Below are 24281 nucleotides of genomic sequence, written 5' to 3' on the forward strand. Positions count from 1 at the left end.
TTGTGGCCACTCCCTACAGCTATTTCACCCAAGCTGAAGTCCTCCAACATCCCAAGATGTGGTGGCCCCTCCAGAGTCGGGGCAGGCAGGGACACTGGGGTGCAGCAGGGCCAGGCATGGTGCCTCACCTCCTGGGGACATGGGGAGATTGAGTGCCCCAGCCCTGGAGTGTCTGGCAAGCATGACGCCTCCCACTGTCAGCTGGACTGGCTCACTACTCCTGCTAGCAATGGCACAGGAGGGTGGATGCCTGAGCTCCAAGAAGCCCGATCCTTTTTGGAGCACCTGGCCAAGTGGCAGCCCAGTTGGAGGGCAGGTTCCAGAGAAGAAAAGGATCAGGCACCTCAGAGCTCAAGCAGTGAATCAGTCTGGGAGGTGGCGGGAAGTACTATGGCTGTTGGGTGCTCCAGGGCTGTGGCACTTGCTCTGTTCAGTGGGAGCAGCAAGCTGGTCATGCCCCCAGCTCCTATTCTTACTCCTTCTCACTGAGCCTCTAGTGGCATGTCACAGTTGTGCAGATGAAGGACAGTCAGAGATGTTTTTTTTTGCCTTAAGGTGCGACTGCTCCAATAAGACGAACAACATTTGTTCAGCTTTCAGCATAAGGTGTAACAAGGTGCTACGTTTCTGTCACCAGGCTTTCCTTAAGCTGCTAATATCACCCAAAGGTAACCTGCTACTTGGATTTTTAGCTAAGCCAAAAACCCTATAGAGGCAATCTCTGACTAGATGTGCTCTAAACATAACTAGACCAGACATGTGGCCAGCACTGAAGTGTGTACCCTTCTACCCCAAAATAGCCCACTAATTAGTGTACCTACATGACATGTGGGTGACTCATTTTAGGTAGGTTGCCGAGCCTACTGGTTTCTCCAGGCAGGTGTTGCTTCTTGAGAAGCTCCTCAGCCAATCATCCCAAATAAAATATGGTATTTAAGTAACAAACAAGGAAAACAATAAACAAAAACCTCCTGCCCTGTCTGAGACACTAGGAGAGGAGCCCTTTTGTTCTGCTAGTTGTGAGAGGAGGGGGAGCTCCTTTAGTCCCAGCATAACAGCCGGGCTTCTCCTTGTAGCAAGTTGTTCTGCTCACAGCTTGTTTCCTCCTCCTTTGCTTACCCTTCTGGGAGTTTTTTAAAGTTTCTTGAGGAACACTTATTGCCTATCCTATCCCAATGCCCTATAGTTGGGATTTCTCAACACAACTGACTGTTTTCTCTTGAAGGGACAGACCACGCTGTTACACCTGGTTCCAAATCTTCTCTGATGTTAGGCAGAGACTTAAACCCAGGTTTACCATCTCTGAAGTGAGTGTCCTAACTATCAGGCTATTGGATATTTTCTGGTGGGGTCCTCAGAGTTTCTCATTTTGGCATAATACTTCTTTATATAAATAATTAAATATGTAAATAATTAAATACATTTAATTAGAACAGGAACTTGAATCTCAGTTTCTCACATTCCCAGTGAGTGTGCTAACTATTGGACTACAGTCAGCTCTTTTTATGCCCACTCAATATTTGCTTATTTATACAAAATTGTTCGCTTCAGCAACATTAAATCTTGAGAAATCTATGTCTTTCAAAATAAGGCCATTGCCTAACAAGAGAGACTTATGGTAGACATAATGCTATTTAACTGAGGTGAAGTAAAAAGCACTTCCTCCTTCTTTCTGTCTTTACCTGTGCTGAAATTAAAACAGAGAAAGTGGTAAAAGCATCAAAACCAAGTGCTTCAGAATTGTCTAATCAATGTAGCTGTTCAGCCTGAATAAATTAACATGAAACAGTGTCAATCTACTGCCACCCAAGAATGCACAGTTGATAGCAGAGTAATTAACTTGCTTAGGCTACAAAAGCAAATGATGTCAAGGTTTATTTAGGGAAGAGATTTGCAGCCCAATAAATGTCGTTGTGAAAAACTCATGACTGAGACTGTGATTGCAAAACTAAACTTATTTTTCCTCAGAAAAGTGAGAAGTATGTCCCTGACAATTTCTTGGAGCACATGAGGTTATGGATTATCAGAAACTGCAGTTTATGAAAAGTTTAAGCATATGAATGCTTAAGTGGATTTACAGTGGAAATGTGTTTTTAATACAGCACCTTCATAAATATCCAGAGTCATGATTACGAACAAATGTAAACCATAGACACTGACCTAGTAAAGCAGACAAAGTCACAGCCATTTAATAGCTAGCAAACACTTTTGGACACTGTACCTTATTTCAGTAAAATGAAACAAAATGAAACAAAAAAAACCAGATTATTGACCACGTATTACTCTTCTGAGCAATAACTTTCCCTAGATGAGCCAACCAGAAGAGGAAGGGAACATGGAGCATAGCTCAATGAGCCAGCCACCAGAGGAAGACAAAATGCAACATAGACTTGCATCTATATAGTTTTGCATTGTCTATATCATGCACTTTACCAGGTAGACAGACCATCTGATTCCTAATACTGCCTCATTTCAGAAGGTAGTTAAATAAATTTGTGATTTTATTCATGTGAGTAGTCCTATGATTAACTTCATATTCATCTTCAAGCAACTTTTAGTTCCATTCAGAACAATATTTGTAAAGGAAAATGGAGCACTCATTCTCATACATACTGGAGTGGGGGAGAGGGCTAGGGCCTTCCAGTGGCAGAGGTATTAACTGATGGCCCCAATTTCTGTTCCCATTACCCCTGGATTTACCCACCACGTCTTGGTGTGAAGTGGTATTATGGGGTGAATGGGAATGTATCTGGCCTCCGCAGTAGTTTGTCACAAGGATTAAGGAGAGTCCTACTGGATGTCTTTGCAGGGCTCCTCCTCCCCTACACTCCATCCACACCTCTCCCAAAGACTTGTTCTGTTGCAGGTGTTAACAGCTCCTCTTTCAAAGTGGTCTCTCTGATCCCTCTTTTTTTTCTGGCACTGCTCCTTTAACATGCTGGGCCCCACTCCAAGGCATTACCCCTTTTAGAATCACCAGCTGAGACAACAGACATAAGACTTGTCCACTCAGTGATTCTGTCCCTCCAGAGGAATAGCCCTTGGGCTCCTGGACCCTGCTGGTCCCACACACAGCCCCTTTCAGGGCTTCTGGATCTTCATATCCCACTCTCAGCCCCTCTCCAGGCTCCTGGGTGCTGCCTGGATGGGCTAGACCAGCTACTCATGTCCCTTACTCTTGGGTCTGCAGTTGCTTCCCACCTGCCAGCCAGACATGTCTCTTGTTCAAGGAGACAGGAGAGGGAGGTTTTTAGCATGGCTCCACCCCTCTGGAGCTTCCTCAATGCTTTCCCCTGCATGTTGCTACCAGTTGCTTCAATAGGGATGCACATGGCTCAGTCAGCCAATCTGGGAGCCCCACCTGTCTCCCATGACTGCCTTGTGGCTAGTGCATGCTGCGTTCCCCAGCTGGTACCAGTTCCCAGCCTAACGCAGCCATTTTCTCTGTCTGCAACCTCAAGCAGGCAGTGTTGGAGCGCTTTTCTGGATGCTGTGCTACCTGGTAAGTATGCGGTGCCTGAGACCCTGCTACACTTATCCACCACAGTCCCTGAGCTTCTGTCTTCATCCTTCAGCTTGTGCCAAGAGATTGTGAATCCCTTCAAAGTGGAGACTGTCAGAGGCATAGCAGGGCAGCTTTATGCCCTGGGGAGCAATGGAGCATGGGGCTGTGCTGGCTGCTGTGGTGGTAACATGTTTGCCTGTGATGTTAGTATAGCCAGATGCAGAGGCAGCTATGCCCAAAGGCAGCACCTGTTGCTGTTGCTCTGGTCACCCCTCTCCTCCTGTGCAACAGGAATTTGTATTCCAGTAAGTCTGTATAGTGTCTAGCAGAGTTTGGTTCTACTCTAACGTGTCTGGTAAACAGTAACTATGTGTAGACACATGGGCAATTGCTCACTGATACTCTTCAATATGTAGCTGAGCTGGTGTTTGAATTTTTGTTTATTGTCTAGCTAGGAGGCAGATTTTTTTAGAAGATTATAGAGTTAGTGTTATTTACCTTGATTGACACTAATGAAGCTCAGTGACTGAGTTGGGGCTACTGCTTTCTTTGAAAGAGAGACATTTGCAGAATCTTTACTCATTGTTGCTAAAGAGCGGGCAGATTATCCAGGCTGGAATTACATGAATGCCAGTGGTGTAACAAGCTGCTACAATTGAGGTTCTTTGCAGCTCTATGCCAGCTGTAGGTCTTTTAACATTTAATTTAATTTAGTAGAAGAGAGTAAAGGGACATCATCATTGTTCTGGGTTATGACTGCCTATAAGTATGCTGGAAAAAAGTTTAAATTACTTTAGACTGGACATTAGGAGGAACTTCTTCACAGTTAGAGTGGCCAAGGTCTGGAATGGGCTCCCAAGGGAGGTGGTGCTCTCTCCTACCCTGGGGGTCTTCAAGAAGAGGTTGGATGGGCATCTGGCTGGGGTCATCTGAACCCAGCACTCTTTCCTGTCTATGCAGGGGGTCGGATTCGATGATCTATTGAGGTCCCTTCCGACCCTAACATCTATGAATCTATGAACTATAGTAGTCTTCTGCCATGGTTATATAGGAGAGTGCTTCATTCCAGTGTTTATGATACTACATGGGTAACCATCTGTAGGAGGAGGCTGGGTGCTCTTGCTGCTTTAAGAGAAGGCAAGAGGCAGGAGAAGCAGGCTGCAGGTACTCCAGAGAGCAATTCAGAGTCACCAGAAGGGGGCCAGGCCAGCAGGATATAAGCCCAGGGCCTGAGTTCGTCAGGTAAGTTAGCTCGGAGAGCCACAAAGAGAGGACGTCCTGGGCAGCTGGGCTGCAGCCAGGCTCCTGGATAACATCTGAGCTGGAGTAAGCAACTCTGGAGGTTTGAGAAAGGAACTAATGGGAGGAGGAGGTACCAATAGCCCTGGGAATAAAGAGGCCTGAGAACACAGAATAGAAGACCTGGGCCCAGAGGGAGAGAGCTTGAGCCTAGGAGACGCTGAATAGACAGGGCCAGTTGCGTGTAGCCTGGCAGGGACAGAGTTGGAAGTGTTGACACAGGAAGAGGGCCTGTGGCCCAGGTGGGGCTGAGAATGCAGGTCTGACCTGGGGGGCAAAAAGGGGGCAGGAGGGGGGTAGTCTCTGGGACTGAGAATGGAGCCCAGGAAGGGTGAGTGTCAGACAGCCCAGAGGTCTGTAGCCTGGGGGGTGAGTGTAAAAAACAGGGCCAGGGAGCCCAAAGGTCTCACTGGCCCAGGAGTGGGCCCAAGGCCCAGAAATAGGAGCTAAAGGTCAAGGAAGGCCACAACCAGACTGGTGTGGCCCAGGGAGCCCATGAGCCCCAAATGGCATAGGAGTGGGGACAGGGTCCAGAGAGAAGGGCCAAAGACTGGGGATCACAGCTGGAGACTGAGGGGGGCTAAGGAGCCAATAGCCCAGGAGTGGTGAGGACTGGGGTTGGGAGCCTGTAGCCCAGGAGGAGCATGTCAGCAGGGCCAGAGGCCTGTAGTCCAAGAAGGGTGTTAGGAAAAGCAGCGAGAGAGAGGAGAAGGAGGAACCTCTGTGAGGCATGGGTGTGGATATTGGAGAGGATGGAGCCCACATAATTAGGCCTTAAGGTGCACAGCAGTGACACTGGTGCTCATGAGGAGATCTGACTTGGGAAGCCCTGGGGCAACCTACCTTTTTCTGAAGGAATCATTTCATCAAGGCATAGCAGGGGAAGAGGAGAGAGTGACCAAAGAGAGAGTAGGTTGACAAGGGCTGACAAGGGCATCACAGCCATCTCTGGAGTTACACTGTTTCACCCAAAAATGATCCTCATCAGGTATTATATCAGAAAGAGTGCCTGTCACTCCCTGCCAGGACATTCTCTGACCATTGCTGTTTACAAGAACTGGTAAGTAAAGATTAAGCATAAAAGAAGAGAAGATGAAACTTCCTCAGGCCTAGCATGCTGTCCCGGGGAGCAGCCGAGGGGAAAACCCCAGGGAGCCCGGGAGGAACCCGGGGAGCAGGAACGGGACATGAAAGAAAGAGAAAAAAAAGAAAAACAAATAGAAAGGTTCTAACCTTTAGAGAGCAGCGCGGTGAAACCGGAAGTGGAGGTGGGACCCAAGCGGCTCGTTAGCTGCGTGTTTATAAAGTTACGGCCAGCTGGTGGCCACAGCTGCAGGAGCCGGTCGGGAAATTTAAAAGCAGCTGAGGGCTGCCCCGGAGGAGAGAGTGGAGGAGAAGCACTGGTGAGGGAAGCACTTTCCGAGTCTCCGTGGAGCAGAGGAGCGTGGGGGCTTGCAGCCGGCAGCTCCAGTGGAGAGAGCAAGACCCCGCAGGGGGAGGTCGTCGCTGGCAGCCAGGCAGGGGGCGAGGAAGCAAGGTCAAGGTGCGGAGGCCAAGGAGGGTTGGAGAACACTGAGACCTGAAGGAGGAACCCTCAGAGGATAAGAAGAGGCAGCAGGATCCAGATCACCAGGCCAGGTGGGATCACAGAGGGCGCGGACGGCCCCAAAGAAGAGCTGAGGGGGAGACGCACCAAGGGGACACACCGAGAGCACAGTAGGCTGACCCCAGACCAAGATTAGGCGGGTTGATGCCTGAGAGATGGCAGCAGGGGGGCAATAGAGCAGATGGTAGCAGCAGGCATAGAAGGGGCAAAGGGCAGCCCTTAGTATCTGATGTTTCCTGCCAGGGATTTATTTTGTGTTTTGTTTGATTACCCACTGTTGGAGGGGAGGCAAGATATACAGCACTGACAGGGTGCAGCGGGGGTCAGAGCAGGCAGCCGGTAGGAGGGGAGTATTTAGCTGGATTCCGAGAGTCTACTGGGAAGAGGGCCCCAAGCCCCAACTATCAGAGGGACATGGCCGAAGACCATCGAGATCCATCTCGGTGTGGTATAAGGGCAAGGTAGAGGGGAGGAGGAGCCTTGCAGAAGATCAATGTCCCGTAGTCCCCAGAACGAGGAGCACCGATAGTCGATCCCCACCACTGTGGTAAGATCAAAGTTGTGGCGGGCGAGATTGGGGAGAGACTGTTCGAGTCGACGACATTACCTTGCTGAGATCACAGGGACGGACGGGCGGACAACTTTGAACATCTGGGGGCGCCGAGCAAGTGACCGGATGTTTGAAACCAGGCGGGTACACATGCTTTTTTGAAATAGCTGCCCAAACCGAATGTGTTTTACTACCTTCAGCACTCCAGTCTTTGACACTTTTAGTGAAATAATTACATTATACAATAAAATCTGCAACATATTTCACAGATATTTCCTCTGTGACAAAGGGAAGAAGAGTTTATCAGTAATCGATGATAATATGAAGAGCACAGGAAAGTACCTAGGATATACAAGCCAAAACACAGAAGTGATGTACATATTTTAAAGAATACAAACTCATGGATACTCCAGAACTACAACTATAGTATAACGTTGATTCCATATATCTTACCACAATTTGTAAGACACAGGAAGTCAAAGCTTCTGATTATTGCAAAGAGTGCATTTCAAAAGTGGTGAGATTCCAGACTTGGCAAGCTTTACTGGTGTATCACTTCTTTGCTAAAATGGTCAAATAGCCCTAAGTCAACAAGGGTCGAAACCTTAAAGGTACTTGGCATTGCCAAAGCTGCCAAATCTAAGTGCTACTTGGCTTGAAGAGTTTGGGTTCTAGTTAGATATAGAACTGGAATAAACTAAGACTGAGTAATTGTATGACATCTGAAATGCATCTCAAAAGCTACTAAATTGGTTAAATTATTATTTTATGGAAAAATTAAAACAGCTGAAGGTCTGAATGAGAAAATTTGAATAATGAAGTCTAATTCTCTACAGTTGCAGACACACATTCATGTTAGGTCCAGTAAGGTCTTCCAGGATGCCTACTCTGGCCCTAGTGGATATGTATCAAGCTGGGGCCTCTGGGCATGATAAGTTTGAAGATGATGCTTCTAGAAGGCTGAGCAGTCTCTGCATTTAGTACCTTCTCTTAACAACCTTGGCATCTGAATGTTTAGAAAACTTTATATATGCTTGGGGGATAGATTTTTCCCTTAGTTTTCTGCTGAATTATGAAAACTTTCCCTGAAACATTAACAACAGTTTGTTTGTTTTTTAAATGAATTTCTCTCTCTTTGCCCAGCTAATATTATATGACAGCAACCTCTCTTGTATTCCAATAATTTTGGACTGTGAAAGATGCTAGTAATTGTAAAAAAGAAATGTGAGACATACAAATGGACTTAAAAGCCCACACGTTGTATAAAAAATTGAAATTTAATGGCAAGCAAATAGCAAGACCCAATGGGTCTCTGTTGAGTTAAAAAAAAAAACTTTCATATTTATTACAGGGCTCTATCTACAGATTAACTTTCTGTGCTCAATATTTATTATTGTTTCATCAGCCTTGAACTGCAATTGCTTTGATAAATGGATTTAGAGGTTATTTAGTTTCACTCTACTTTCTGTAAGCATTCATGTGTCCTCTGTTGAAATAAATGCTATTTTGTAGCTCCAAAAAGCTCCTTAGTAAATCACAATCTATACCTTTTTGACTCCCAAGACACTGGTATGTTAGGGGTGTTAGTCTTTTCCCCTCTTCTCTGGAAGACTAACCTACTTGCTTGGGGGAATATCCTGATAGTGGCTTTACAGTCAGAAAGAATCTCCTGATAATGAAACTTGTAGGGTGGCTATGGGAAGGATATACTTCCTTCATGACACTGTTCTTGAGGAATATCCCTGGAGGCAACACACAATAATTGTATCAGAGTTGAGCATGGGTGACACAGGAAAGATGCTGGGGTTATAAACTTTAATGCTTAGTGCATCCTTCTGCTCTCCCACAGAGGTATTGTGTAAGGAGGGACTGTTTAGGTTACTCAAGCAATTCACCTGAAGATGACACTTTGGAGAAATTCAGGACCTCTGAATGTTTGGTAGTAATGGTCCCTCTTTCCACAATGTGTGCACCTTCACAACACACAGTACTTTAGATGGGCACCAGGTTTAAGGCTCACTTGGGAAAAAAAGTTGGGAATTCCATTTTGCGTTCTTCTAATTTTTCTCCTTGCTAAATTTACAGCTGCTTTGTTTTGCTGTTGTAGAACTAAGATATTTTTGTCAGTATATTCCGGGACTTCATTTTGTAAGAGTTAACATTTAGATCAAAGCAGTAAGTTTAAGCATAAATGACACTGCTACTTTTTATGTTACTATTTTTTCTTGCTAAAGATGATCAAAAGCCAAAATAAAAGTGATAGACCTAGCTGCACTAGAACACTGGATTTTTATTAAAATCACTATCAATTACACTTTTTCAACACTCGTTGGAAGAGATAGTGTTCTTTAATGTTGTACCAGATCTTATCACTAGGTTCATTGAGAATGTTTTTGTCAATCATCCAGCTCATTTTAAGTAGCTAAACGTTCAGGTTTACTACCTGAGATTTTAGGACTGATCTAGTCTTACTGAATAGTTGTCTTGTTTAGGGAATATTAGGAACTTTAGTGCCTTGGCTAGATAAGTATTAGCTAAAAGCCATATATTTTTACTGAAATTTATCCATGCTTTTTGCAACAGGAGGTAAACAGGCTTTGTGAGGGAGCTCCCTAAATTTCACTCTTCTTCTGTTCTGTAAACAGGTCAGAGGACCAGCAGTGCAGCACGGCCATGATTGCAGTTCTGACTTCCGAGCTGGAATAACATCTATCCTTTAGCGTACCCTCTGTATGGCCATGAAGTGCATGGAGCTAAAAATGAGGATCAAGTAACTTCCCGTAACTTGCCTCCATTTACTGTTATATACTACCTCCTCTAGAGCTGATGGAGAACCTACCCTTGTTATGTATGTAAAAGCTGACAACTCTCTGAATAATTATTTTCTGTAACTCTTTTTGTATCCATAATCATCCAGAATTATTCTTCTCTACACCATCCATTGGAGTGAATTTCAGGTCATGGTCCTGAAAACGTTTTTGTACATGCTTAATTTATGGACATTACATGACCTCAGCATATTTACTGACTTGCATCTAGTTAAGATGGCTATATTAGACTGGGTGTACCTGATCTTGTCTGATTAGCCCAAGCTAAACAGGCATGGGCCCAACTAATACTTAGATGGGAGACTACCTGGGAATCTTGGGGGCCATAGGCAGCTCTTGCAACAAGCTAAATGTAATCTTAAATGCTTGCAAAATCAGGGTCTTTAACTTTATTAGTTTGCTTTAAATAAGAGAGAAAGTTAGTTTTTATGAACTGTTAAATCCTCCTGAGGATGTAAATTAATTTGATGCATCTGATTATAGGACTGGGGCCTTCATTTTATCAGGAAACTAAATAGAGCCTGAAATGTCATGCACTTTGACTGGGTTCATTTTTTCTGTTGCATGTTGCTTTCTACCCTCCTTTATTGGTAGTATATTTCTAACCCATAGCAAAATTTATGTTTTGAAGAACTCAGAACCAAATATTTATGGTAACATGACCTTGCAAATTTTCTTTTTTTAAACAAACCTGTATAATTCTATCTCCCCACTCGATCATGTTTAATGTTTTTAAGTTATTTTGGACCAAAATTCACTATTAGTAGCAGTAAATTGCTGCAGCTATGTATTATTACTGGAGTGGTATATGCTCACATTAGCAGAAAGTTAGGCTCTGTATTGCTTTCTTTATAACAATAGCATTAAACGCTATAGTTAATAGCACTTAATCATAGGATCCATGATTCCCTTTACACAATGTTGCTAAATATGCTCAGCAACTGAAAACCAGTAACACTTTTAAATGAGCCCTCAAAGAATCCTCAGAAATGTATTCCTTAGACCTTTAAATCCTACTTTCAGTGCAAAGACAGATTGTCAGTGCAATAAATTAAAGTTGCCTTACTGCAGCTTTTTTGTCCAATGTTCTATCACAGGACCATATTAATATTTTATTCCCTTTAATATTATTACATGATGCAGGCTTTATTTAAATGGATTTGACGGGCCTCTTGGTTGGCTTGACAACCAGAGGGAAAAATTAATGTTCTGCATTTAATCTCAGCTCAAGGCGCTAAATTATTTTGGAGGTCGAAGCCGTCATGCATATCATGCTAAATTATTGAATGTAATAACTATTATCCAGCTGTCTATTTATAGATTTTTTAAATTGTTGTTTACTTCATGCATCTTGAGCTAATTTTTAAATGAATGTCTCTTGAGTTTTCCTCACCTGGTACAGTACTACTGTATCTCACTACTATAGTACTGGAGGTCATTCAACCAGCAGTAGAAATGGGTATGATGGAATCAGCAATATTCAGAACTATTGATATATGGCCTTTATGTTGATGAACTGCAAATTGTATGTTTCATCCAAACTGTGTACAATCTTGCTAGTTTTGTTCAAATATATTTAACTGAAGTTTATAATGAGAAATGATTTATTTTCTTGTTTGTAATTTTATGGCAAGGATGCAGAGCCAAAAGGAAAGAATATACTATCAATATACAACTTGCTGAGAAGATAACAAAAACCAGATTTAAAGCACTAGGGCAGTGCACTATTACCTTAAAAATACAATACGCTTTATAAATATGTACTGAAGAATAGACTGAACTATAAAATGTTAGTGGCTGTTTAAAGAATGTTACAATGGGAACTGTGGTAGTAAAGTTCAAGATAATATGTTTATTTTCACTGTTGAGGGTATACGTTTTTGCAGGTCTGAGTCTCCCTTCCTATCTTAATCTGTAATGCTGAGTTATGTCAAGAGCAGTTTGGAATGCATATACTAGATACACTGTTGTAGGGTCTGAAGACTGTTTGCAGGGAGGTTTCTCAAGGAAATTGATTTTTAGGCATGTGTGTATTATGTCCTCACATCTTGGGTTGCATCTTCTCTTTCCTGTCATAAGAACTGTCTTGTCTCTGCCATCTTTCTTCTTCCATTTCTTTTTTTGCAGGAAAATAGGAAGTGCTTTAGATGCATTCTCTGAATAAGCACTCTCTCTATGTTGCTTTATGAAGTTAAGCTTCTCTAACTGTTTTCTTTAAAGCAACATCAGTCATGACCAATCGGCCGTAAGGATGAGCTACAGGCTGGAAGACGATTTTTTTTTCTCTTAATGAGTAAAGATGGGCCAGAAATATTCCTGTGTTTTCAAACGTAGCATACTGGAATATGACAAATAAGGCTGGTGAGCATTGTAAAGCATTGCATGTGATCAGGCATATTTTCTTTCCTTTGCTTTCAGATTTTTGATGGGTAGAGGGGGGAACATTGGTCTAGGGCTCTAGGTTCTCTTATATGTAATAAAATAAAATGGCTTCCACATTTTCTGCCATAACATTCCTGTGATCAGCGTAATCTCTTTGATATCTCACCATTCTGACAATCCAATAATGTATTGCATGTCTTCCTGCCCTGAAGTCTACACAAAAAGATGTGTCTTACAGTATGTCCCGAACATCAATAGTTTTGAGATACTTTATCTAAGGCAGGAACATGTTCCAAAGTTGAGTGCCCACTGGGGGAAAAAAAAAGCTTTTTTACCTACAGGAAAGTCTAATGCAGATACCTCTTCTGCTCACAGCTGCAGCAGAACAGTGCAAGGAAAGAGGAAGTCTTTTTCAATTAAACAGTTTTCCAGACCACTGTTTTCAAATATATGCATAAAACCTAATCCACTACCATCACACCTGAGAGCCTTTCCAGCAGAAATTTTATTATTATACTACAGCTGCAACTAGGATTGGAGTGATAGAGACTCTACAAACACAGAGCATGAGAAACTTCCTGACCTGTGTTGCTTATGCCATAAATAGTGAACTAATGGAAAAGAAAACAGGCATGGAGAAGTGAGGTAACTGGTTCAGGATCACCCTGTGTGTCATCAGCAAATCTGGGCATAGAACCTGTAACAGGGAGACTAGCTCTGACCCTGTTATGAAGATGGCTACAGACTATACTTACCAGGAGTCCAGAAAGCAGGGTGCCAGGAGATGACATCATCAAGCTAAGTCATGCCATTTGTAGATCCCCACATCTGAAATACAAAGAGAAATTGACAGCTGGAAATGAATGAAGACCAGGAAGCAGTGAAAAGCGGCAGTCAGCACACTGCATTCCTTGGAAGGTGACAGAGTGAGAGAAGGCAGCTGAGGAGGGCTGTGAAAAATCTGTGTGGAAGTGCAGAGCTTCATTATAAGTATATAGAGAAAAGAGAAAGTTGCTACTCAGAAGAAGTGGAGGGGACTTACCAGCGTGTGAGAAAGGTGAGCCCTCTTCTTTATGCCAGGAGGAGCAACTTGATCTGGAGACCATGGATTGGAAGCTATGAGAGACTGATAGAAGAATGGACTTCGAAAGGATCTAGGCCAGAGCCAGCTCACCTAACCTAGTGACTTTGATACCATCTACATTGATTCTAAGTGAATAGGGCTTTTGTGTGTGTGGCAATACCAGTACTACTCTAATAAATCTGTAAGATAGTTACAACTCTTGGTTTATATGGTAATGACCCTACTTTTGTTTACTAATTTCTAAATTCTCCCATCAAGGCGTGGCAGATGAGTTGTCGCAAGGAGGACCACTGGCATATTTCCCAAGCACATAAGGAAGATTATTAAACCATCAGGATTCCTGATACAGAACCCAAGTGCCAGGCACCTCTTCTTCTCTTTTTTATCCACTGGAACACCCTATGTGATATATTTGTAGTTTTTGTGTGCCTATTACATTTGCTGTGAGCAGCGTTCATTGACTTAGTTTTTTTGATTCTTGTAACCCACTTGCATCAAAATGATTGTCACGGGGCGGGCCCTAGGAGCGGCCGTGATCCTGCTATCGCCCCCTACCGTGCCAAGTGAGCGATCCAGCACCCTCGATTCTCGCCCGCCACATCTTGTTGGTATAATAGTTTGATATGGGAGGCTGTCTTAAGATCCCCTTGGTCACAGTGTTCTGCTCATACTGCCCCCCCATACCAGATGGGGTGACTTGGTGCAACCCCGGCCTTATGGGCTATGCGTGCCTCCTACCTCCCCTTTAACATGCCCCAAGCCTCGCAGCTGTTCTGAACGTTGTTTGGTCACTTGTGCCTTGCCTGGCACCCTGGGCTTGTCATGCAACCCACGCCCTTCCTCGGGCGCCACTGGGCTTCTCACGCAACCTACGCCCCTTGCTCTAGCGCCCCTGTGTTCGCTAGCCCTTGCCCCTCTCTGGGGCCTACTCTTGTGTTCACCCTTGTTCGGGCTCTATTGCACGCGTCGGCCCGCCTCGGGCCTCCACCCGCGCGCTCGCCCTTCTCTGGGGCCTGTCCCAATATGCGCTTCTCGCGCCCTTGCCCTTCTCTGGGGCCTATGTCTGCGCCTCTCGTGCTGCGCCCTCGCTGGGGCTTATGTCCGCACCTTCCACACTTGGGGCTCAGGTGGCCCGTAGCCGTGCCTGGCCCCCTGACCCTTCTCGGGGTCCTTCGCCCTACTGGGCCGAATACCGCCCTCAAGGGCTGGGGTCTTAACCCCCACACACCACACTGGCACCAAACAGCTGTGCCTCCCAGGCACTGCTCTGTGCCAGTACAGGGCACCCAGGAACCCCCAGACTACTGGGGAGCTCCCGTGAGGACACTGCGTCCCCCCAGCGCCAACCAGCCGTGCCTCCCCAGCACTGCTCGGTGCCCGAACAGGGCACCCAGGAAACCCCCCCAGACTACTGGGGATCTCCTGTGAGGCCTCCTCACACCCCTACAGCCTCACTCGGTCCTCCAGTTATATACACAACAAACTAAACAGAACCATAAGCCAACCGGCTGTAACAGAACAATAAGCCTACCGGCTATAACATGAAGTTCAGGCCCCACCTGGCCTTCCAGTAGAACATCCTCGTTAGGGTTCTCTCCCCCCTTGCCATGATGCAGCTACTCGTTCTATCAGTCTGCCTGATACCGCTCAGCTCCACTGCAGAGCTCTCGCTCCTCCGGCTGCCAGCAGGGAACTACCAGCCAGGCTCCGGCCTGGGCTGTTTATAAGGGCCTGGCCCTGCCCCGCCCCCTTCTGGTCACCTGACCAACCTGGCTGCTCCAGCAACTGGCACCTGAGCTGCCCTGGCAATTAGCAGAGGCCCTAATCCCTACTTAGGCACGGGGCACCCGAGTGCCCCCGTGACAATGAGCCCTAATTTTTAATTAGCCAGCATACCTACTACGTGGTGCATTTCACAGCTCTCTACAAGGTGGTGTCGGGGAAACTGGCCAGCTACTGTGTAGCACCTACACTGAAGGGTGTGCTCATACACCAAGGAGCACTGGCCACGTCCCGTCTCTTGGCTCGTTCCTAGCCGCGATCAATTAGGCAGAGAACGAGGGAGTGTCGGCAGGATGATTTATTTCTCTGCAGAGGGGTTACTCAGTGCCCAGTAGACAAAGAGCTCCCCCGATCTGAGTTTGGTAGCACCTTTTACACTAGCAGGTCGAACATATGCAAATATAGGTATACATAGGCATAAGGCATATATGGGTGCGCATCTTTGGGGAATTTCCACTAGCTTTGGGGTTTTGTTTTCTTGCTTGCTGTTACAGAGTTACAAAATACACAGAACAAGTTTGCTTACTGTCAGCAAAAGGCTATCTTTAAGCTTAGGGAAAGGTCATATGCTTCTCAAGGGTCATCTGCTTCTCATGGGTCATTTTGTTTTTCTAACAGTGGACACTCACCATATCTCTGTGATCTTTAAGGTCACATCGGTTTGGGTGGGCTTCAGCATTGTCTTTCTCCCTGGAATTCTTCCTGGTAAAGAGCTTCTTTTGTTGTTTCTGCATGGACGTAGCACCTCTTCAAGTAACACCACCTGTTCAAATCCTCAGGATTAGTCATGGACATTCTCTCCTCAACCCCAGATATCTCAGTTACTTAGTCACATCATTTCCCATACATCTGACAGTGTGAGCACACTACTACTTACCTTTCCATGGAAATGTAAGAGTTGAAGATAAGCAGTGCATTCTGCGAAAGGGATTCTAAAAAAATTACCAGTACTCTGGTACTTCAGCTAGCATAAGACACATGCAGACCTTGATCAAACAACAGAACAGCTACACACCCTTTTCTGCTCTTGCGTGTCATTGAGATTTATTCAAATCTTCTAGGGTGTCCAGAATTTCCTCTACTGCACATAGTTTCCCTACCAAATCATGGGGTCATTCTTCATTTCTTTCTCCCCCCTTCATTTCCCCCCCCTCTCAAATGGCTGGTGAAAGAGCTTTCTTTTCATAAAGTTACAATCTCCTTTGTTAGGTGATCCCCTTCCCCTCTCTGATCACCCCCAAATGATCCAAATATCACAAAAGGTGATTTGTTGATTATTTGCCAGACCAACTGAAAAGAATTTTTGGCTTAAATCAATTATTTTTAACCGGAACTACTTCCATGTGAATGGAAGGTAACCAAGGTTTAACAACGTTCTGCTGTTAGTCCCATGTCACTAACTCTTAGAACCTTGGTTCAAAATGGAGGTAAAACGATAGTGAACAAGCTTTAAAACCAAAATGGTGTTTGTACTTTTACAGAAAAATATACAGAGAATTCACAGTTTGAAACTGGAATTCATAAATTGATTATAGACTGAATCAAGAATTCATTGTTGTGTATATGTCATTGTGTATTTGTAAAAGGTTGATTAAAAATGTATGTCTAAGGAACAGCTTGGAATCATTTTCTGGGCACAGTAGGCAAGACTAAAGTTTTTTATGCAGTGTTTCTATCATTCCATCTCCTCCAATGTATTAATATGACATGATAATCTACTTAACAGGGAATGTCTTTGCAAGTAAAAAGTGGTGCATTTTTTAGTCTTGTTAGCTCAGCTGACTGGACTTAATATTATTTAATAGATTCCACACTAGTCCACAGCTTCGCCAATTAACATATATTTTGACTTGCTAGCCTGTCTTGGTGGAGGTTTTAAGCCCACTGAATTGGGCTAATGTGATTGAAAAACATGCCCATTTTTGTCCTTAACAGTTGTGTCCAGATGTGCAGGGGCATGTGCTTGCAGTGGCAAAAATAGTAGCGGCACAAATTTGTGCTGCTACTTTTTGCTCCAGTGTATGCCCCTACACATGTGCTTTGGTGAGGGACAAATTGTCCCACTTCAGGCAAAATGCCCTTGCCTGGCTCCTCCCAGCTCCTGGTGTGCTGGAGGAGCCAGGGCACAACTGCAGGAATGGAGATGCCCTGATCAGCAGCCAGTGTCTCCCTGGAGGTCCAAGCCTTCATGCCTTCTGGCTCAGGCCCTTGTTGTGTGCACTGCACTGCTTTTTTCCTGGCATTTTTGTTTGCTACCGGGATTTCCTGGTATCAAATTTTGACCCTGAGCTGCAAATTTTGGCCCTGCTCTGCATGTTTTATTGTTCCTCTCTTGCAGTTTGTGGCTCTGCAAAGAGGTTTGCGGCGCCACAAGCTGCATGTGCCTGCATATCTGGATGCAGCCAACTAGAGTGATGGGGAGAATAAGTTGGAAGGCAGAAGGATACAGGAGGATGCTAATTCTGTTGAAGCCAATGGCAGTTTTGCTATTGGTTTCCAGATGAGCAGGATCAGAACCATAGTAAAATAACATGATTTGGGCTGTGTGTGGATTTAAGCACTGGGCACAAAATTGTAACAGGCTTTCATATTCCCACCCTGTAAGACCAATTGGCATGCACTGGTACATGACCTGAGGTATGGCATATCATAAACCTGGTTCTGCTTAAAAACAACAACTGATAACCAATAGAACAACTAATAACCATAGAACATGAATGTCTGTATAGCAGCTGCAGAATTTCACTGACCTTAATATAAAGCACTTAATAAAGCTGCCAGAGTTGATACATGTTAGTCATAATTTGTTTCAAAGCAAAACCTAAACCCCAAGTGCAACTTGGTTTCTTTACTTCTGGCAGCATTCTGTAGTCCTTCTGTGGGCTGCCAGTTTTCTCTGTCCCTGGCGATTGAAATTAGTTATACCTGGAGAGAAGTGATAAGTGCAGTATGTGTTTGATTAAATGTTCTTTCCCCTTAAAAGGAATAAGCATGCAGTTGACTCAAAACTGATTTTCAGACACAGGGTGCAAAAGTAGATATGTCTTGTACTAGTGATGCTGGAAAGTAGTTTAATTTTGATTCAGAGCTCCTCAGATGAGGATTTTAAAATTAAAGCAATTATGACCTCTTTGTAGCTTGAATGGCTTGAACAGAAAGCAAGATCTCTATAGATCATTAATTTATATTGTTGTAATACTACTGAACAGTTCTGGCTTGCTCTTTGGTACATTCCCAGGAAGGAATTATTTTTCTCAGGTAAATACCACTTTGTCAAGAGCACAAGTGAGAAAGTAAATCTATGATATCAAGGCAACTCAAAAACTCATAGGCGTGTTAGAAATAACGCACTGACTAAGCAGCCTAAAACTATCCTTTGATTTAAATGGGAAACTCTGGATTGAGCAATCTGAGTTGCATCCGAATTTAATTCTTGTAATATGTAAGTACCTTAAGCTGTTTTTCCAATGCTTTGCTGTTATGATTATATATAATGTTTCCACATTTATCCAGTATAGACCCAGGAATTAAAAAAACATCGGAGGACAAAAGTGCTTACGTACAAGCTTTATTAATAACACAATTATTTTTCTTTTACTATATCATCTAGAAGCCCTAAATGAGATTAGGGTCCTTCTTGGATGTAGAGTTCTACAGACGCTTTGTGGGAGTTTACAATTTAACTGGAGTGAAGGAGTGCTGTTATCTCCTTTTTGGAAGTAGGAAACTGAGATACAGAGACACTTCCCTGAAGTTACACAGGAAGCTTTATGATACTACAAAGATATGAACCAATACTGTCTGAATTCCAGACAAGCATCTTGAACAAATCACCCCTCTTCTTTAGTAAATACCTTCACCATATTGCATTTCTGTGCAGCAACTATTCAGTAGCACAACATAGGCACCTTCATTAATGTGCCAAATATTGACATTTTTATATGTAGGTACATGGTACATTTTGCATATGTTTTTTTAACCCCCGGTGTATTTAGTAAGTTAAGTAGAAACCTGAATGTATTTATTGCAATAGCAAAAGATAAAAGCATGAGTCTGTTCTTTTTTCCCCTTCAAACCCTCATTTGGTATTAAACAAATGAAAATTCACAAGAATCATATTCATGGCCTCATTTTCACCTATAGGTAGTGATAAGAACTTTCACATTTACTGCAATATACCTCCTTTTCCTTTTTTGTGCTGTTTTTAGTAACATTAAGCAATTACTTCTGGCATATGGGAGAAGAATGTTTGAGTGACAGAAGACCATGAAAAAGGATTAAGAAGGTAGCTGTCTAAGTATTTCAATGGCATGTATATTTAAAAAGTATTATATTCCTGTATAAGCAATTCTACTGCCACAATTTTTTAAAGCTACTTTCATCATTTCCTAATAATTTCACATCACATTTAGAAAGTTTACCTATAATTCTGAGCCTGAAGAACAACATTTACTATGCTTTCATTCTATGATAATGGTCTTGGAAAGCTGCCTTGCTTTTTGTTGACTTATATTTAAAGTGCAGCCATGTGCTGAAAAGCATATGTAAATACGGCACCTTCTTTCTCATCAGATTTACTTGCTTGTGTATGAAGAGTCATCTTATATTTTTACTGCTGCTTAGTCTTAACGCTGTTGAGCTAATGCAGCTGGGAAATGAACAACTATGACTCCAGGCCTTCTGTTTATTATCCAGCTTTTAGTAAGGAAATGGAGTTACCCATTTACACATGGCATAAGTTCAAGGAAGAGATGACTGAACTAATTAAAGCCAAACATGTAAGGTGGTGTAACAGCTACCTTAATCTGTTTTATCCAACAGAACCTCTTGGCTTCTGATGGGATTCTCATTTGTTTAGTGACATTGCCTTCCTATTACCTATAAATCACACAAATGAGCCATATTACGGCTTGTGTAGACAAAACAGGGGCCCTAAACTGAAGTGATGGGTTTTGGAAAACACCACTTCAATCTAGGTCTGATTAAACCCCCATGTTGTACACACACCCTGCTGACTTACCTGCCTCTCTGGAAGGGAGGGGAGGACGAGCTGTCAGCATGGGGAGTGGTCCCTGGGCGGGGCGGCTGGTGCTTCCCTCTGTGGCAGCTGTGCCCCCCCTCCCTAGGTAGCACTCGCCTGCAGGCACCTGGCTCAGGCGATCTCGGGGAAGCACCGTGCCCCTGTGCACCTCAAGCAGGCTTGCTCAGGGGGAGCGAGGGGTTGGGGGATTAGGCTTGCCACTTTTCTTGGGCGAAGCTGCTTTCCCGGGCTGCAGTCAGGCTGCCTGCAGGGCTTCCTGCAGGGCTGTGGAATTGCACGGAGCCCACTGCTTTACTCTCTGGCTGTAGGGGCAGCAAACTAAAACTAAAAGGAGTCATTTAAGGCGCATTACACCGCCGAATTTCCTACAGCAGCTGGAATTAATGCACAATACACCGCTGAGGCATGCAAACACCGACAGCCATTAAAGTGGTGCAAAAGCATTTAGGCCGCTTTAAAGTGTTGTGCACACATGCCTCTCGTTTCATCTACACACAACCCTAAGAATTTGGCCCAGTAAGAAGCATCAGATTTTAGCCTCCATGGCTTCAGAAGTCTTTCAGTAAGTCTGCTTGATCGGAAGGGTAGTGGCTTGCCAGTAGCCAGGGTTATAGCACTGATTGATTTCTTCACCTCTCTCATTCATTGTGTTTAGATGCTTATCTTGCAGGGGTCATTTGACCCCAGCAGACTTCCTGCCTATGGCAGGGGGGGCTGCATTTGATGATCTTGAGAGGTCTCTTCTAGCCCCTAATGTTTATGTATCTACCTATCGATCTATTCTAATTTTCTCTTTACAGTTCAGAAACATATTTAACAAATAAGAAAGTTGCTTCTTATGGTTAAGTTCTACCTGCTTCGCCTCAAGGCTTTGTGTTTTTCTGATCTTTCAAAAGGCCATACTTCTTGTTGCATCTATTGGTACTAAAAGTTTAATTCAGTGGTTCTTATAAACAAGATATTTACAGGAAATGATATATAGAGACAGATGTGAAATCCCTCCCTTCTCCTGGTTAGTGATTCAAGTGTTTTCTTTCACTGTTATTAATAATTGTGGCAGGACTAGAGACTGGATCTGAAGCTTGCCTTGGCTACAGATTAATTTGAACTACTGTACTTAAGGACAACCTCTGGCTAATTTCATTAAAGGAATGAAGATTTGAAACTCTCCAACCTGGATTTCATTGTTTGCTCTTTAGTTCCCATATCTCAAAGCTTTCTGTATCTGTCACTCTCAACCAGTGGGCTGTGGAGATGCCAAGAAACAGCGGTAGGGATCACAGCCAGCTTTTCTGGCCTACAAATCTCCAGCACCAGGGCGCCACCTGCACTAATTCTGGCATAGGAGCAGCAGGTCCACTTTAGTGTGGTGCTCTGAGTGAGTAAATTAGCTCAGGTGCTGCATCATAGGAATGCAGCATATAAGTCAGGGGTGGGCAAAATATGGCCCACGGGCCAGATTCGGCCCACCAAGCACTTCCCTTTGGCCTGCAGAGCCCCTTCAAAACCCACCTAATGGCAGCTGCCTCTCTAAAAGCCTCCGGCAGTACCAGCTGCAGGCTGCAGCACCCCTCCGGCTGTTTCCTTGGGTTCTGGTTGCGAGGCAACCAACCCTGACCTCAGCTTGCCCCAGCTGGCCTCGCGCTGCCCCTGGCTCAGGCCACATTTGCAGCTTGGGGCTGGGCCAGAATCCATGGCGCTGGTGAGGGGAAGCAGTGTCTGGGCCACCTGCTTTGCTGCACTGGACTGGAAACGGCCCTGCCCTGCAGATAACACCAGGAAAGTGGCTGCTGGGCAGGCTTTCCCCGTGCTATGCTGTGCCGCTTGGGCCATGCAGGGTAAGACTGGGTTGGAACCGGGGAGAGAAGCAGCAGCTGGGCCACAGGTCTGACCCAGTCAGCACCAGGGAGGAGAGGTGGCGGCGTAGCCGGGTGTGGCTCGGGACAGGATGAGCCCAGCCGGAGCATCAGGGGCTCAGCTGCACTGTCCTCTACCTGCGCTGGTCAGTCCCAAGCGGCGCACGGCTCCACCGCCGCTTCTGCTGGCTGGTGCAGACCTGGTCGGGCTTGCCCCATCCCCAGCACTACCTGGGAGGCTGCCTTCAGCCGCATGCTGCTCCGGATGGGGCAGACCAGGCCGGGTCTGCATCGGCCAGGAAAGGCGGCATGCAGCTGAAGTCGGATCCTCATGTGCTGCTGGGCAAGGGAAGAGCTCGTCTGGGTCTGCACCAGCCAGCAGAAGCAGCATCAGAGCCGTGTGCTGCTCGGGACGGGACGAGCCCGGCCGGAGTGGCAGGGCTCAGCTGCACTTTCCCCCTGCCTGCACCGGTCAGTCCCGAGTGGCACACAGCTTTGCCACCACTTCTGCTGGCCGGCCAGTCCCATCCGGAGCAGCATGCGGCTGAAACCGGCTTCCCACGTGCTGCTGGGGACAGGGGGAGCCTTGTGCTGTTCGGGACTGACCGGTGCAGGCAGGGGGCAAGTGCAGCTGATCCCCTGCAGCTCTGGCCGGGCTCATTCCGTCCCGAGCGGCACATGGCTCCGATGCCGCTTCTGTTGGCTGGTGCAGACCCGGCCGGGCTCCTCCTGTCCCCAGCAGCGCGAGACGCTGGCTTCAGCCGCATGCTGCTGGGGACGAGGGGAGCCTGGCTGGGTCTGCACCAGCCAGCAGAAGCGGCGGCGGAGCCATGTGCCGCTCGGGACTGACCGGTGCAGGCAGGGGGAAAGTGCAGCTGAGCCCCTGCTGCTCCGGCCGGGCTCATCCCATCTCGAGCAGCACACGGCTCTGCCGCCGCTTGTGCTGGCCAATGCAGACCCAGCCGGGTTTCTCCCGCCCCAGCAGCACATGAGGAACCAACTTCAGCTGCATGCCGCCGTTCCTGGCCGGTGCAAACCTGGCCAGGTCCATCCCATCCGGAGCAACATAAGGCTGAAGCCAGCCTACCAGGTCCTGCTGGGGACGGGGTGAGCCCGACCGGGTCGGCACTGAGCAGCAGAAGGGGTGGTGGAGCCTCCTCCTTTTGGGATCAGCTGGAACAGGTAGGGGGAAAGTTCTGGGGCAGGTCTGATGCCCCTGAAACCCCACTTGCGAGGCAGGATGTTAGAGGGGCCACAACCACCTGCTACTTGGTAAGTTGTGCAAGGGGAGGGTCTTATGGTCCCAAGATGTCGGCCAGGGGGTGGGGCAACTGAAGGGGCGGTGCTACCCATGCGGCCTTTAGCAGCTTGCCAAAACTCATCAAGTGGCCCTCTGCCCGAAATAATTGCCCACCTCTGTGATAAGTGGACCCTGGGTAAGGTAGGTATAAGAGCTGTTTGTGGATCTGAGGAGATATTGGTTGCAGAGTGACAGGCAAGAAAAGAGGCTCTTGAGTTGTGGGGTACTGGTGACTATGGAACTGTAGCAAGATGCAGTTACGCGTGTGCAGTAACCAGAGAGATCAGGCCCATCCTAATTTGACATTTTACTAAAACAAATTGATGCAGATTCTCCACTGCAGAACATCATCATAGCTGTGTTGAAATCAGTGGAACTATTGTACATCCATTACAACAGAGTAGAGGTTGGGCCTACTATTTTCCAACACGTGGCTGCCAATGATTCAGATTGTGATGGAGTGCAGTTCATCATTTTGCTTTGATAACAAACAAAGCTAGGTCATCAGATATTGAAAAAGAAATATGTACATTTAGAATCTTTGGCCTAAAATAAAGGTTTCCATGAAATGTTTTTGGTGGTTCATAGTATTTTGGGTTAATTAGGAATAAATCCTAGATAATGTTAACTTGAGATGCACAATTGCTATGGTAAAATAGCATGTACTGCATTATATTTTTGGCTCTCTTTAGTGTATATTTGTTTAAAATATATAAACACTGTATTTTATGGCATACAACATGCACCTTTCCCTACCCCTCAAAATCAGCCCCCCAAAATTGGGGTGTGTATATCAATCAGGGAATCTGTTTTCTTTGCTGGAAAAGGAGTACGTCTGGAGACACTGTGGACGCATCTACCTGCCAAGAGGGCTACTGCTTGTCTGGTTCAGTAAACTGAAGGGGGTGGAGTCTCTTGAGCGATAAATATTGGCTGAGCACCGTAGCTTGTGCTTGAAGCAGCAAGGGAGCTACGGGTAGAATCTTGATCAGGCTTGTGTTGTGGAAACATTACTCTATTTGCAGGAATATATGTGTGTGTATGCACT

Source organism: Gavialis gangeticus, unplaced genomic scaffold (genome assembly GCF_001723915.1).
Source record: "Gavialis gangeticus isolate Ggan-Ray unplaced genomic scaffold, GavGan_comp1, whole genome shotgun sequence".
NCBI lineage: Eukaryota > Metazoa > Chordata > Crocodylia > Gavialidae > Gavialis > Gavialis gangeticus.